Below are 18,114 nucleotides of genomic sequence, written 5' to 3'. Positions count from 1 at the left end.
AGCATTCTTTGAAAGAATTTATCAGAAAATTGTCTGAAACTTTTCAATAGGAAAGTTGGAGAGAGAGTTGTTGTATATCCTGCTTGACAGTTGTTTTTCATCATTATCTTCACTGCCGTTGTGATCTTCACTTATATCTTGCTGTCAAGAGCTACTTAGTATCCTTCATTGATGCTAGTTGTGCTACGCCGTGACCTTATTAGTGTTCTAGGCTCGCGTCTCTAGTCCGGTCAAGCCTAGGACCAGCACAGTACCGTCGTTGAGCGTTTATTCAACATTGCATCTTTGAATTGATTATTGCTAATCTTTTGCTACCATATATAGCCAACCCAGCTCCACATATTTCTACACCGTGTATACGTACGCTCCCCTGGCAATCGCTTTACTCAATATTCGGAGTTACTTGACACCGCTGGTTGCCGATCACCGCCTGCTGCATGGTAAGAACTTGTAAGACATTGATATTTGCTTTACTGTGAGCGTTTTACCACAACATCCTAGTAGTTATAGGAACATTATTTTTGGGTTTTGTTTCTTGTTCTACTAATCATGACAGGATCCAGAGTCAATTCATGGGCTTTGTCGATCGCGGGAGACGTGCCACCACCTTTGCAAATACCACAACCGTCACGAGAGGTGCACAAACATCCAAATGCACATGATCAGGTTAATGTATCTATACCACCATTTAATGGCCGTTTTAAACCTGCTTTATATATTGAATGGGAGTTCGACATAAAAAATATATTTGCTTCCCATAATTTCGATGAACATAAAAAGGTTAAGGTTGCGGTTGGTTCTTTCACTGGTTATGCTTTGGTTTGGTGGAGTGAATATTGTCGGTTACACCCTGATTATATACCTACTACTTGGGATGATTTGAAACTTGCCATGCGACATACTTTCGTCCCTGCTTATTATACTCGTGACATGATTAAGAAGTTGCAACACTTAAAACAAGGTAGTGAAACTGTAACAAAATATTATGATGATTTACAAACTACCTTGTTGCATTCCTCTTTAGAAGAAAGTGAAGATGATTTTATGGATAGATTTTGGGGAGGATTAAACCATGATATTCAAGAGATACTAATTAATGAAGAGTGTTATCCTATGGACCATTTGTTTCATCTTGCTTGCAAAGCTGAACAGGAAATAAAACGACGTGTTGGCCACGAGGAGAACAAGCGCACGGTGCACATTCCAAGAGTTGATATGATTGTTCCTTCAACTACTAGGCATACTATGACAACCACATCCGTTGTTGTCAGGACTACATCACCTCCACCATGTGACACATCGCCCCCGAGAGTGACTACATCATCTGAGTTGATCATAAGAGGTAATGACAAAGGTACTGATCTTCCATCTCTACATGAGAATGATGAATGCCTTGTCAATTTGAATGCACCATCTGATGAGCTACCCACTACTTTGATCACACCACCTATTTTAGAGGACTACGTTGATAATTTGACTTTGCCATGTGATCAAACAACTGAAATACCAACAATTTTGAGTGCACCCATTGAATTAACTATTGATGCAAAAGAACCAATGTTTAATCATTTTGATATGACCTCTAATCTTGGTGATGATTCTGTGTTGAATGACTTATTGCATGTTTGCTTATTTAAGCATGTTGTAGCATGTAAATTTGATACAAGTAAGGTTTATTCACCAATGTTGGGATGGTTTAATGATGAACATTGTCAATCTTTTGAAATGAATAAGAGCTTCACTTATATGTGCAAACTGAGTTGCAATATTTTCATGCCTTCTACTTCTTGTGCTAATTTTTTGGCTTTAGATTTTATGAACTATGCAAGTTACTCATCTATTCATGTGTCATATATGCAAAAATCAAGGGAAGTAAAAATGGATGACATATACATATACAACATGTACACCTTGTCTCTTTTGTTAGCCACATTTCAGATTAAGCAACGACGAGGACGGCTTTATTTTCAAGAAGGGGAGGATGATGAGGACATGACTACCTTGGATATGACCAAAAATATTGCATATATGCATATTTGTCAGGTGATTTCTAGTGCAAACTATTCAATAATCTATTTATGTTATCCAGAACAAAAATACTTCACACACTTTTGTGTTTTGTCTAATTGCAGGTGTATGGGACATTTGTACAATCCACATATGAAGATAAGGAAGAAAGAGATGTTTATTTGCTGTCCAAAAAGTTCTCTCACGTCACTTTTGGCCCAAGAGAAGATAGATTCCAAGTCTCTCACGTTCTGGATTCAGATTCGGACTGCACAGACACATCTGACTCAAAACGCACACAAGTTTTTCATACGGACTCCGAATTGGGTGATTTTTTTTGTTGGAAACTAGATTTCGTGCACTTTCCAACCCAATTGGAATCACCTTCAAATTCGTCCGGAGCGTTGAGTTGTGGACGAAACAATCTGATGCTGCAGCAGAATCCGAGTCAAACTACAAGTCCAAAGGTGTTACATCACCTCCACTTGGGCCCATTGGCCTTGTACGACCTAGATTTAGTTTTAGGCTGCCTTGGGACGTCCTCCCACCTCCTTGGCCGCCACCCCTTGCTCCTATATAAGTAGATCCATCTAGTAGCTTTTCCGGGGGATTTGTTTAGTTAAAAGGTAGCCATTGCAACTTCGTGTACTTCGTTTGTGTCCAACGACCAGACCAAGACCGCTTACGGATCCCCACCATTATCAATACCTTATATATATTTGCAATATTCAGATTGCTTTATCATATTCTTGCTCGTTCTTCGATTGCTTGCAGGAATAGACCTTCGTGGTCAGGCTGACCGTGCTTCCGGCATCGTCAGTAACCTCAGGAGATTGGTTTAGCGATTGCTAAGGCGCAACGTCGTGCACGTTTGTAGTCGGATCGTCAAAGTCGTCTCCACCAAATCGATAGTTATCATCTCATCGAAAGATCGGGACACCCCCGCCTCTATCATCTTGCTTGCAAAGCTGAACAGGAAATAAAACGACGTGTTGGCCACGAGGAGAACAAGCGCACGGTGCACATTCCAAGAGTTGATATGATTGTTCCTTCAACTACTAGGCATACTATGACAACCACATCCGTTGTTGTCAGGACTACATCACCTCCACCATGTGACACATCGCCCCCGAGAGTGGCTACATCATCTGAGTTGATCATAAGAGGTAATGACAAAGGTACTGATCTTCCATCTCTACATGAGAATGATGAATGCCTTGTCAATTTGAATGCACCATCTGATGAGCTACCCACTACTTTGATCACACCACCTATTTTAGAGGACCACGTTGATAATTTGACTTTCCCATGTGATCAAACAACTGAAATACCAACAATTTTGAGTGCACCCATTGAATTAACTATTGATGCAAAAGAACCAATGTTTAATCATTTTGATATGACCTCTAATCTTGGTGATGATTCTGTGTTGAATGACTTATTGCATGTTTGCTTATTTAAGCATGTTGTAGCATGTAAATTTGATGCAAGTAAGGTTTATTCACCAATGTTGGGATGGTTTAATGATGAACATTGTCAATCTTTTGAAATGAATAAGAGCTTCACTTATATGTGCAAACTGAGTTGCAATAATTTCATGCCTTCTACTTCTTGTGCTAATTTTTTGGCTTTAGATTTTATGAACTATGCAAGTTACTCATCTATTCATGTGTCATATATGCAAAAATCAAGGGAAGTAAAAATGGATGACATATACATATACAACATGTACACCTTGTCTCTTTTGTTAGCCACATTTCAGATTAAGCAACGCCGAGGACGGCTTTATTTTCAAGAAGGGGAGGATGATAAGGACATGACTACCTTGGATATGACCAAAAATATTGCATATATGCATATTTGTAAGGTGATTTCTAGTGCAAACTATTCAATAATCTATTTATGTTATCCAGAACAAAAATACTTCACACACTTTTGTGTTTTGTCTAATTGCAGGTGTATGGGACATTTGTACAATCCACATATGAAGATAAGGAAGAAAGAGATGTTTATTTGCTGTCCAAAAAGTTCTCTCACGTCACTTTTGGCCCAAGAGAAGATAGAGTCCAAGTCTCTCACGTTCTGGATTCAGATTCGGACTGCACAGACACACCTGACTCAAAACGCACACAAGTTTTTTTTGTTGGAAACTAGATTTCGTGCACTTTCAACCCAATTGGAATCACCTTCAAATTCGTCCGGAGCGTTGAGTTGTGGACGAAACAATCTGATGCTGCAGCAGAATCCGAGTCAAACTACAAGTCCAAAGGTGTTACATCACCTCCACTTGGGCCCATTGGCCTTTTACGACCTAGATTTAGTTTTAGGCTGCCTTGGGACGTCCTCCCACCTCCTTGGCCGCCACCCCTTGCTCCTATATAAGTAGATCCATCTAGTAGCTTTTCCTTGGGTTTTGTTTAGATTAAAAGTTCGCCATAGCTGCAACTTCGCGTACTTCGTTTGTGTTCAACGACCAGACAAAGGCGTCACAGAACCCAACCTTGATCAATAAAGCTTTCGTCTTATATTCGCAATATCCAGATTGCAATCTTAGTTTCTTGCTTGTTCTTCATTTGCTCGCAGGAAACAGACCCTCGTGGTCAGGTTGATCGTGCTCCGGCGTGGTCAATAACCTCTCGGAGTTGGTTTAGCGATTGCTAAGGCGCGACGTCCTCGCACGTTCGTAGTCGGATCGTCAAAGTCGACTTCCACCAAAGCGATATCCATCATCTCATCGAAAGATCGGGACCATTGCCTCTATCACTACTTGTCACCCCAAACTGATGGACAAACTGAAGTAGTCAATAGAACGTTGTCTACTATGCTTAGGGCTGTTTTGAAGAATAATAAGAAAGTGTGGGAGGAATGCTTGCCTCATATTGAATTTGCTTATAATCGTTCATTGCATTCTACTACTAAGATGTGCCCTTTTGAAGTTGTGTATGGTTTCCTACCTCGTGCACCTATTGATTTGTTGCCTCTTCCATCCTCGGAGAAGGTTAATTTTGATGCTAAACAACGTGCTGAATTGATTTTAAAAATGCATGAGTTAACTAAGGAACACATTGAGCGTATGAATGCTAAATATAAACTTCCTGGAGATAAGGGTAGAAAACATGTTGTGTTTGCACCTGGAGATCTTGTTTGGTTACATTTGCGTAAGGATAGATTTCCTGATTTGCGCAAATCAAAGTTAATGCCACGTGCTGATGGTCCCTTTAAGGTGTTAGAGAAAATAAATGATAATGCATATAAACTTGAGCTGCCTGCAGATTTTGGGGTTAGTCCCACTTTTAACATTGCAGATTTGAAGCCTTATTTGGGTGAGGAAGATGAACTTCCGTCGAGGACGACTTCATTTCAAGAAGGGGAGGATGATGAGGACATCAATACAATTGTTACACCCACAGCCCCTGCTGCTATACATACTGGACCAATTACTAGAGCTCGCGCACGCCAACTAAATTACCAGGTACTTTCGTTTCTTGGTAATGATTCTAATGTTCATGAGAATATGATGCTGCCTAAATTGGATACATTTGTTTTGCTTACAAATGAAGGGCCTAGCTTGGAGAAGGATGAACATTGGAGCAAGAGAAAGCATGGAGATGATGGCATGCGCAAGGGGAACAAGAACGGAGTTACGAGTGATGATTTCAGGTCTTTGAAGCCACCATAACGAGTGCATGAAGCCTTGGACGAAATATACAAGATGCCACTTCGTAAATTTTGTCCAGAGGCTATTATAGGTGCTGCTTCACCTTTTTATTGGGCCAGTGATGAGGACATCAATACAATTGTTACACCCACAGCCCCTGCTGCTATACATACTGGACCAATTACTAGAGCTTGTGCACGCTAACTAAATTACCAGGTACTTTCATTTCTTGGTAATGATTTTAATGTTCATGAGAATATGATGCTGCCTAAATTGGATACATTTGTTTTGCTTACAAATGAAGGGCCTAGCTTGGAGAAGGATGAACATTGGAGCAAGAACAAGCATGGAGATGATGGCATGCGCAAGGGGAACAAGAACGGAGTTACAAGTGATGATTTCAGGACTTTGATGCCACCATAATGGGTGCATGAAGCCTTGGACGAAATATACAAGATGCCACTTCATAAATTTCGTCCTGAGGCTATTATAGGTGCTGCGTCACCTTATTATTGGGCCAGGCCCATGTAATTTCGAAATACATAAGTATAGGTTATTTTTAGAGTCCGTATGTGTGGGGAAACAAGAGATAGGGTTGATTTCGAACCCCTCCACCAAGGGCCACGAAATTCCCCCCTCTTCCTGATGAGGACATCAATACCATTGTTACACCCACAGCCCCTACTGCTACATATACGGGACCAATTACTAGAGCTCGCGCACGCCAATTAAATTATGAGGTACTTTCGTTTCTTGGTAATGATTCTAATGTTCATGAGAATATGATGCTGCCTAAATTGGATACATTTGTTTTGCTTACAAATGAAGGGCCTAGCTTGGAGAAGGATGAACAGTGGAGCAAGAACAAGCATGGAGATGATGGCATGCGCAAGGGGAACAAGAACGGAGTTACAAGTGATGATTTCAGGACTTTGAAGCCACCATAATGGGTGCATGAAGCCTTGGACGAAATATACAAGATGCCACTTCATAAATTTTGTCCCGAGGCTATTATAGGTGCTGCGTCACCTTTTTATTGGGCCAGGCCCATGTAATTTCGAAATACATAAGTATAGGCTATTTTTAGAGTCCGTATGTGTGGGGAAACAAGAGATAGGGTTGATTTCGGACCCCTCCACCAAGGGCCACGAAATTCCCCCTCTCTTCCTCCATATATACAGCCCTTAGGGCACCGTTTAGATTTTGGGTTTTGTTTAGATTAAAAGTTCGCCATAGCTGCAACTTCGCGTACTTCGTTTGTGTTCAACGACCAGACAAAGGCGTCACAGCACCCCACCTTGATCAATAAAGCTTTCATCTTATATCCGCAATATCCAGATTGCAATCTCGATTTCTTGCTTGTTCTTCGTTTGCTCGCAGGAAACAGACCCTCGTGGTCAGGTTGATCGTGCCTCGGCGTGGTCAATAACCTCTCGGAGTTGGTTTAGCGATTGCTAAGGCGCGACGTCCTCACACGTTCGTAGTCGGATCGTCAAAGTCGACTTCCACCAAAGCGAAATCCATCATCTCATCGAAAGACGGGACACCTTTGCCTCTATCAAGTGGTATCAGATTTCCAGGTTGCTCGGTGAGATTTTACAGTTTTTCGTAGTTTAGATCGAGTCTGTTCTTCATACCTACAGTCCACGAAAAAGCCACAAAAAAATTTAGGGTTAGTTCATCATATCCGAACCAATCTGAGCCTTTGCATAATCTTTTTAGGGTTTTGCTTTGTTGAATTTGCGGTTGCATCGTCGTTTCTAGTTGCTGGTCTCAGAGTCTAGTCTTTTAGAGTTTCGAGTTCTGGTCATAAGTTGTCACGCCGCCGCCGCACCATCATCATCACCCCTGCCATCTACCACCACCGCTTATCCGCCACCGCTTCGAATCCGTATCCATATATCACCACAGCTGTCATATACCACCACCGCTGCCATCTACCACCATATATCCACCACCAATCCGAGTTCTTGTCATATTAGTTTTGTTTTCGAGATCCATCTAGATTCCGATTCGTGTTTCCTTGCCGGAGTAGGTTTCGGAAAAAAAAGAGTCGGGTAGCCACGCTCCGTTTAGGCCCAAAATTTTTCGAAAACGCATTTTTCGAAAAAAATTCTGGCTATCCTATTTTTAGGTGTTTCTGAGTGTTTTGAGACAGGTGCCATTATAGGAAGTTTTTTTTGACCCGTTTCCAGTTTTTGGGTCCGGGCAGTCGAAAAAAAAAATTGGTCGAAACAATTTCATGCCCATCCTGTCAGTTTGAGCTAGGAAGAGTTTTGAGACACTCACCATTATAGTGATTTTTCGCAAAAAAAAATGAGCGCAAAAAAAATGAGCGCAAAAAAAAAAGAGCGAAAAAAAAATTCAGAGTGTGCTTTTCCCTTGTTTACGTGACGCGCCGTGATTTTGTTGGTGTTCTAGGCTCGCGTCTCTAGCACAGTCTAGCCTAGGACCAGCACAGTACCGTCGTTGAGCGTTTATTCAACTTTGCATCTCTGAATTGATTATTGCTGACCCTTTTTGCTACCATACTATAAGCCTTCCCAGCTCCACATACATCTACGTCGTGTGTTTGACTCTCCCTGGTAATCGCTCTATCCAAGCTTTGAGAGTTTTTGACTACAACGGTTGTCGATCACCGCCTGCTGCTGGGTAAGAACTGGTAAGAATTTGAGATTTGCCTGACGGATTTGTGATACACCACCACCACTTCTTAGTAGTCTGTAGGATCATATTCTTGTGTGTTTCTATTGCTGCTAACCATGCCAGGATCACAAGCCGACGAGATTGACTGGGAGAACTTATCGAACAAGGAGCTTCATGATAAGTTTCAGCAAATGATGACTGAACGGGTGCAAGATGTGCTGAACAATTTTGAAGAGGCCATGGAGAAGATTACTGGCCTTGAGAAGACGCTCGAAACAAAGCTCGATAACAGATTTAATGAACTGCTTGCGCGTCTTCCACCACCGGCTGCACCTGTCGCACCTCTGCAACAACAACAACTACGCCCCCTTCTGAATCAGTATGGACGAGCACAGCGTGTTCCTATTGAGCCAGGACAAAATTCTGGTGCCGTTGCTACTGCTGTTGGTGTTTCTTTGGCTCCTGCTACTGCTGCTCCTGGTTCCCAGGAGGATGATGATTATGTGGGAGGTTATGAGGATGAGGTTGATCAAAATCCGAACTACGTGCAGCCACCAGCACCACCACCACCAGGTCGACCTGAGGTATATATTCGTAATGGTAGGCCCGCACCACCACCTCAGGTACGAGATGATGTCCATATTCCTAAACTGAAATTGAATATTCCACCGTTTGAGGGTAGATATGTTCCTGATATATATCTTACTTGGGAGTTAGAAACTGAACAATGATTTACATGTTTACAATATCCTGAGGAGAGATGAGTTGCTGCTGCTGTTTGTGCTTTCACTAGTTTTGCATGTGTATGGTGGTCTGAACATTGTAGATTATATCCTATTCCAACTACTTGGGCTGCTTTGAAAACTGCTATGCGTACTCGTTGGGTTCCACCATATTATCAACGTGAATTGCTTCAAAAATTACAGCGTTTAAGACAAGGGAAAAATTCTGTAGAAGAATATTATCAAGAATTACAAACTGGCATGATTAGATGTGGTATTGTTGAGGAGAATGAAGCTATGCTTGCACGTTTTCTGGGTGGATTAAATAGAGAGATTCAGACCATTCTAGACTATAAGGAGTATACTAATATCACTCGTTTATTCCATCTTGCTTGTAAAGCTGAACGTGAAGTGCAGGATCGACAAGCATTGGGGCGAACTAACTTTTCTGCAGGCCGACCTTCATCATGGACACCACGTGCATCTTCTACTTCAACTGCACCAGCACCTCCATCCGGTGCCACCTCCAGCCGTGATACAAGAAAACAGGCACAACCACCATTATCTGCCAAGAGCGCACCTGCGGGGCCTGCACAGCGTTCTTCTTCTTCCATGGCATCAACAGGGCACACAAGTGATATTATTTGTCGTCGTTGTAAGGGAGGAGGTCATTATGCGAGGGAATGCAAATCTTCGCGTGTGATGATTGCTACCGCGGATGGTGGATATGAGTCTGCTAGTGACTATGATGAGGAGACTTTGGCTCTTATTACACGTGAAGAACATGGTGGAGATGATTCTGATCATGAGACGCAATACATGGCTCCTGAAGACGCTGACAGGTATGAATGTTTAGTTGCTCAACGTGTTTTGAGTGTGCAGATCACACAAGCTGAGCAAAATCAGAGGCACAATTTGTTCCATACCAAGGGAGTTGTGAAGGAACGTTCTGTGCGCGTCATCATAGACGGAGGGAGCTGCAACAACTTGGCTAGCATGGAGATGGTGGAGAAGCTTTCTCTCACCACAAGACCACATCCACATCCTTACTACATCCAATGGTTCAACAACAGCGGCAAGGTTAAGGTAACACGTACTGTTCGTGTGCATTTTAGTATCTGTACATATGCTGATTATGTTGATTGTGATGTGGTACCTATGCAAGCATGTTCCTTATTACTTGGTAGACCATGGCAATTTGATAAAAATTCTGTACACCATGGTAGAAACAATCACTATACTCTTGTTCATAAGGATAAAAATATTACTTTGCTTCCTATGACTCCTGATTCCATTTTGAAAGATGATATTAATAGAGCTAATAAAGCAAAACAGGAGACGAATAAGAGTGAAAATCAGATTGTGGCAAAAGAATTTGAGCAACAAATGAAGCCTAATAATAAACCATCTAGTGTTGCTTCTGAAATTAAATTGAAAAGTGCATGTTTATTTGCCACCAAATCTGATATTGATGAGCTAGATTTCAGCAAATCTGTTTGCTATGCTTTTGTGTGCAAAGAGGCATTATTTTCATTCGAGGACGTGCCTTCCTCTTTGCCTCCTGCTGTCACTAAGATTTTGCAGGAGTTCGCTGATGTCTTTCCACAAGACGTGCCACCGGGATTACCGCCTATTCGAGGGATTGAGCATCAGATTGACTTAATTCCCGGTGCTTCACTGCCAAACCGTGCACCATACCGTACCAATCCAGAGGAGACGAAGGAGATTATGCGTCAAGTACAAGAGCTTCTCGACAAAGGTTATATACGCGAATCCCTTAGTCATTGTGTTGTTCCTATTATTCTAGTGCCGAAAAAGGATGGTACATCACGTATGTGTGTTGATTGTAGAGGCATTAATAATATTACTATTCGTTATCGTCATCCTATTCCTAGGCTAGATGATATGCTTGATGAATTGAGTGGCTCTACAATATTCTCCAAAGTTGATTTGCGTAGTGGATACCATCAAATTCGTATGAAATTGGGAGATGAATGGAAAACAGCATTCAAAACTAAGTTTGGATTATATGAGTGGTTAGTCATGCCTTTTGGGTTAACTAATGCACCTAGTACTTTCATGAGATTAACGAACGAAGTTTTACGTGCTTTCATTGGACGATTTGTGGTAGTTTACTTTGATGACATATTGATTTATAGCAGATCTTTGGGCTGAACATTGTAGATTATATCCTATTCCAACTACTTGGGCTGCTTTGAAAACTGCTATGCGTACGCGTTGGGTTCCACCATATTATCAACGTGAATTGCTTCAAAAATTGCAGCGTTTAAGACAAGGGAAAAATTCTGTAGAAGAATATTATCAGGAATTACAAACTGGCATGATTAGATGTGGTATTGTTGAGGAGAATGAAGCTATGCTTGCACGTTTTCTGGGTGGATTAAATAGAGAGATTCAGACCATTCTAGACTATAAGGAGTATACTAATATCACTCGTTTATTCCATCTTGCTTGTAAAGCTGAACGTGAAGTGCAGGATCGACAAGCATTGGGGCGAACTAACTTTTCTGCAGGCCGACCTTCATCATGGACACCACGTGCATCTTCTAATTCAACTGCACCAGCACCTCCATCCGGTGCCACCTCCAGCCGTGATACAAGAAAACAGGCACAACCACCATTATCTTCCAAGAGCGCACCTGCGGGTCCTGCACAGCGTTCTTCTTCTTCCATGGCATCAACAGGGCACACAAGTGATATTATTTGTCGTCGTTGTAAGGGAGGAGGTCATTATGCGAGGGAATGCAAATCTCCGCGTGTGATGATTGCTACCGCGGATGGTGGATATGAGTCCGCTAGTGACTATGATGAGGAGACATTGGCTCTTATTACACGTGAAGAACATGGTGGAGATGATTCTGATCATGAGACGCAATACATGGCTCCTGAAGACGCTGACAGGTATGAATGTTTAGTTGCTCAACGTGTTTTGAGTGTGCAGGTCACACAAGCTGAGCAAAATCAGAGGCACAATTTGTTCCATACCAAGGGGGTTGTGAAGGAACGTTCTGTGCGCGTCATAATAGACGGAGGGAGCTGCAACAACTTGGCTAGCATGGAGATGGTGGAGAAGCTTTCTCTCACCACAAGACCACATCCACATCCTTACTACATCCAATGGTTCAACAACAGCGGCAAGGTTAAGGTAACACGTACTGTTCGTGTGCATTTTAGTATCTCTACATATGCTGATTATGTTGATTGTGATGTGGTACCTATGCAAGCATGTTCCTTATTACTTGGTAGACCATGGCAATTTGATAAAAATTCTGTACACCATGGTAGAAACAATCACTATACTCTTGTTCATAAGGATAAAAATATTATTTTGCTTCCTATGACTCCTGATTCCATTTTGAAAGATGATATTAATAGAGCTAATAAAGCACAACAGGAGAAGAATAAGAGTGAAAATCAGATTGTGGCAAAAGAATTTGAGCAACAAATGAAGCCTAATAATAAACCATCTAGTGTTGCTTCTGAAATTAAATTGAAAAGTGCATGTTTATTTGCCACCAAATCTGATATTGATGAGCTTGATTTCAGCAAATCTGTTTGCTATGCTTTTGTGTGCAAAGAGGCATTATTTTCATTCGAGGACGTGCCTTCCTCTTTGCTTCCTGCTGTCACTAACATTTTGCAGGAGTTCGCTGACGTTTTTCCACAAGACGTGCCACCGGGATTACCGCCTATTCGAGGGATTGAGCATCAGATTGACTTAATTCCCGGTGCTTCACTGCCAAACCGTGCACCATACCGTACCAATCCAGAGGAGACGAAGGAGATTATGCGTCAAGTACAAGAGCTTCTCGACAAAGGTTATATACGCGAATCCCTTAGTCCTTGTGCTGTTCCTATTATTCTAGTGCCGAAAAAGGATGGTACATCACGTATTTGTGTTGATTGTAGAGGCATTAATAATATTACTATTCGTTATCGTCATCCTATTCCTAGGCTAGATGATATGCTTGATGAATTGAGTGGCTCTACAATATTCTCCAAAGTTGATTTGCGTAGTGGCTACCATCAAATTCGTTTGAAATTGGGAGATGAATGGAAAACAGCATTCAAAACTAAGTTTGGATTATATGAGTGGTTAGTCATGCCTTTTGGGTTAACTAATGCACCTAGTACTTTCATGAGATTAATGAACGAAGTTTTACGTGCTTTCATTGGACGATTTGTGGAAGTTTACTTTGATGACATATTGATTTATACCAGATCTTTGGAAGAACATTTGGAACATTTACGTGCTGTTTTTATTGCTCTACGTGATGAACGTTTGTTTGGTAACCTTGGGAAGTGCACCTTTTGCACCGACCGAGTATCTTTTCTTGGCCTTGTTGTTACTCCACAGGGAATTGAAGTTGATAAAGCCAAGATTGAAGCTATTGAGAGTTGGTCGCAGCCCAAAACGGTCACACAAGTGAGGAGTTTTCTTGGCCTCGCTGGATTCTATAGGCGTTTTGTGAGAGATTTCAGCACCATTGCTGCACCTCTCACTGAGCTTACAAAGAAAGATGTGCCTTTTCTTTGGGGTACCGCACAGGAAGAAGCCTTCACGGTATTGAAAGATAAGTTGACACATGCTCCTTTACTCCAACTTCCTGATTTTAATAAGACTTTTGAGCTTGAATGTGATGCTAGTGGAATTGGATTAGGAGGTGTGTTATTACAAGATGGCAAACCTGTTGCATACTTTTCTGAAAAATTGAGTGGGCCTAGTCTGAATTATTCTACTTATGATAAAGAATTATATGCTCTTGTTCGGACTTTAGAAACATGGCAACATTATTTATGGCCCAAAGAATTTGTTATACATTCTGATCATGAATCTTTGAAACATATTAAAAGTCAAGCTAAACTGAATCGTAGACATGCTAAATGGGTTGAATTCATTGAGACTTTCCCTTATGTCATTAAACACAAGAAGGGAAAAGAAAATGTTATTGCTGATGCATTGTCTCGTCGCTATACTATGTGATGAGGACATCAATACAATTGTTACACCCACAGCCCCTGCTGCTATACATACTGGACCAATTACTAGAGCTCGTGCACGCCAACTAAATTACCAGGTACTTTCGTTTCTTGGTAATGATTATAATGTTCATGAGAATATGATGCTGCCTAAATTGGATACATTTGTTTTGCTTACAAATGAAGGGCCTAGCTTGGAGAAGGATGAACATTGGAGCAAGAACAAGCATGGAGATGATGGCATGCGCAAGGGAAACAAGAACGGAGTTACAAGTGATGATTTCAGGACTTTGAAGCCACCATAATGGGTGCATGAAGCCTTGGACGAAATATACAAGACGCCACTTCATAAATTTCGTCCCGAGGCTATTTTAGGTGCTGCGTCACCTTATTATTGGGCCAGGCCCATGTAATTTCGAAATACATAAGTATAGGCTATTTTTAGAGTCCGTATGTGTGGGGAAACAAGAGATAGGGTTGATTTCGGACCCCTCCACCAAGGGCCACGAAATTCCACCCCTCTTCCTCCATATATACAGCCCTTAGGGCATCGTTTAGACTTTGGGTTTTGTTTAGATTAAAAGTTCGCCATAGCTGCAACTTCGCGTACTTCGTTTGTGTTCAACGACCAGACAAAGGCGTCACAGAACCCCACCTTGATCAATAAAGCTTTCATCTTATATTCGCAATATCCAGATTGCAATCTTAGTTTCTTGCTTGTTCTTCGTTTGCTCGCAGGAAACAGACCCTCGTGGTCAGGTTGATCGTGCTCCGGCGTGGTCAATAACCTCTCGGAGTTGGTTTAGCGATTGCTAAGGCGCGACGTCCTTGCACGTTCGTAGTCGGATCGTCAAAGTCGACTTCCACCAAAGCGATATCCATCATCTCATCGAAAGACGGGACACCTCCGCCTCTATCACCTTTACTCCAACTTCCTGATTTTAACAAGACTTTTGAGCTTGAATGTGATGCTAGTGGAATTGGATTAGGAGGTGTGTTATTACAAGATGGCAAACCTGTTGCATACTTTTCTGAAAAATTGAGTGGGCCTAGTCTGAATTATTCTACTTATGATAAAGAATTATATGCTCTTGTTCGGACTTTAGAAACATGGCAACATTATTTATGGCCCAAAGAATTTGTTATACATTCTGATCATGAATCTTTGAAACATATTAAAAGTCAAGCTAAACTGAATCGTAGACATGCTAAATGGGTTGAATTCATTGAGACTTTCCCTTATGTCATTAAACACAAGAAGGGAAAAGAAAATGTTATTGCTGATGCATTGTCTCGTCGCTATACTATGCTTTCACAACTTGACTTCAAAATATTTGGTTTGGAGACCATCAAAGATCAATATGTGCATGATGCAGATTTTAAAGATGTAATGCAGAATTGTAAAGAAGGAAGAATGTGGAACAAGTTTGTTGTTAACGATGGATTTGTGTTTCGTGCTAACAAGCTATGCATTCCAGCTAGCTCCGTTCGTCTTTTGTTGTTGCAGGAGGCGCATGGAGGAGGATTAATGGGACACTTTGGCGTGAAGAAGACGGAGGACGTACTTGCTACACATTTCTTTTGGCCAAAGATGAGACGGGATGTTGAGCGTTTTATTGCTCGCTGCACTACATGTCAAAAAGCTAAGTCACGACTCAATCCTCATGGTTTATATATGCCTTTGCCTGTACCTAGTGTTCCTTGGGAGGATATATCTATGGACTTTGTTTTAGGTTTACCTCGAACAAAGAAGGGGAGGGATAGCATATTTGTTGTCGTGGATAGATTCTCGAAAATGGCACAGTTTATACCATGTCATAAAAGTGATGATGCTGTTAATGTTGCTGATTTGTTCTTTTGTGAAATTATTCGCTTGCATGGTGTGCCAAATACTATTGTTTCAGATCGTGATACTAAATTTCTTAGCCACTTTTGGAGATGTTTATGGGCTAAGTTGGGGACTAAACTGCTTTTTAGTACTACTTGTCACCCCCAAACTGATGGACAAACTGAAGTAGTCAATAGAACGTTGTCTACTATGCTTAGGGCTGTTTTGAAGAATAATAAGAAAATGTGGGAGGAATGCTTGCCTCATATTGAATTTGCTTATAATCGTTCATTGCATTCTACTACTAAGATGTGCCCTTTTGAAGTTGTGTATGGTTTCCTACCTCGTGCACCTATTGATTTGTTGCCTCTTCCATCTTCGGAGAAGGTTAATTTTGATGCTAAACAACGTGCTGAATTGATTTTAAAAATGCATGAGTTCACTAAGGAAAACATTGAGCGTATGAATGCTAAATATAAACTTGCTGGAGATAAGGGTAGAAAACATGTTGTGTTTGCACTTGGAGATCTTGTTTGGTTACATTTGCGTAAGGATAGATTTCCTGATTTGCGCAAATCAAAGCTAATGCCACGTGCTGATGGTCCCTTTAAGGTGTTAGAGAAAATAAATGATAATGCATATAAACTTGAGCTGCCTGCAGATTTTGGGGTTAGTCCCAATTTTAACATTGCAGATTTGAAGCCTTATTTGGGTGAGGAAGATGAGTTTCCGTCGAGGACGACTTCATTTCAAGAAGGGGAGGATGATGAGGACATCAATACCATTGTTACACCCACAGGCCCTGTGATGAGGACATGACTACCTTGGATATGACCAAAAATATTGCATATATGCATATTTGTCAGGTGATTTCTAGTGCAAACTATTCAATAATCTATTTATGTTATCTAGAACAAAAATACTTCACACACTTTTGTGTTTTGTCTAATTGCAGGTGTATGGGACATTTGTACAATCCACATATGAAGATAAGGAAGAAAGAGATGTTTATTTGCTGTCCAAAAAGTTCTCTCACGTCACTTTTGGCTCAAGAGAAGATAGAGTCCAAGTCTCTCACGTTCTGGATTCAGATTCGGACTGCACAGATATACCTGACTCAAAACGCACACAAGTTTTTCATACGGACTCCGAATTGGGTGATTCTTTTTTTGTTGGAAACTAGATTTCGTGCACTTTCCAACCCAATTGGAATCACCTTCAAATTCGTCCGGAGCGTTGAGTTGTGGACGAAACAATCTGATGCTGCAGCAGAATCCGAGTCAAACTACAAGTCCAAAGGTGTTACATCACCTCCACTTGGGCCCATGAGCCTTGTACGACCTAGGGTTAGTTTTAGGCTGCCTTGGGACGTCCTCCCACCTCCTTGGCCGCCACCCCTTTGATGAGGACATGACTACCTTGGATATGATCAAAAATATTGCATATATGCATATTTGTCAGGTGATTTCTAGTGCAAACTATTCAATAATCTATTTATGTTATCCAGAACAAAAATACTTCACACAGTTTTGTGTTTTGTCTAATTGCAGGTGTATGGGACATTTGTACAATCCACATATGAAGATAAGGAAGAAAGAGATGTTTATTTGCTGTCCAAAAAGTTCTCTCACGTCACTTTTGGCCCAAGAGAAGATAGAGTCACAGTCTCTCACGTTCTGGATTCAGATTCGGACTGCACAGACACACCTGACTCAAAACGCACACAAGTTTTTCATACGGACTTCGAATTGGGTGATTCTTTTTTTGTTGGAAACTAGATTTCGTGAACTTTCCAACCCAATTGGAATCACCTTCAAATTCGTCCGGAGCGTTGAGTTGTGGACGAAACTGTGACGCCCGGATAATTAAGCTACAGTGATTCCCCGCTAATGGTGCCACGTCACCTCGGTTACTGTGGATAAACTCGCGTTAGTTCGGAACCTAGTTCGAATTTCAAATTTAAAACGAAAACAAACAATAAAAGTTTTCAGAAACGAAAACTAAATTGTTCGGGGGTTGTCTAAAATAGCAAACCTAATTATGGTGGGGTGCACAAATTTTTGTAAAATGTTTTGGCATTTTAATTAAACTAAAACAGAAAGCAGAAAAAGAAAAATAATAAAAGAAAAGAAAGGAAGAAGAAAAGAGGGAGGGAACCTCCCCTGGCCCATCTGGGCCAGCCCTTCCCCCGGCCCAGCCAGCCCCCCGAAGCCCCACCCCACCTGGCCCCTGGCCTGGCCCAACTCCCCCCC

The sequence above is a fragment of the Triticum aestivum genome, chromosome 7B (genome assembly GCF_018294505.1).
Source record: "Triticum aestivum cultivar Chinese Spring chromosome 7B, IWGSC CS RefSeq v2.1, whole genome shotgun sequence".
Classification (NCBI taxonomy): Eukaryota; Viridiplantae; Streptophyta; class Magnoliopsida; order Poales; family Poaceae; genus Triticum; species Triticum aestivum.
The sequence above is the reverse complement of the archived record's forward strand: the minus strand, read 5'-3'. Positions refer to the sequence as shown.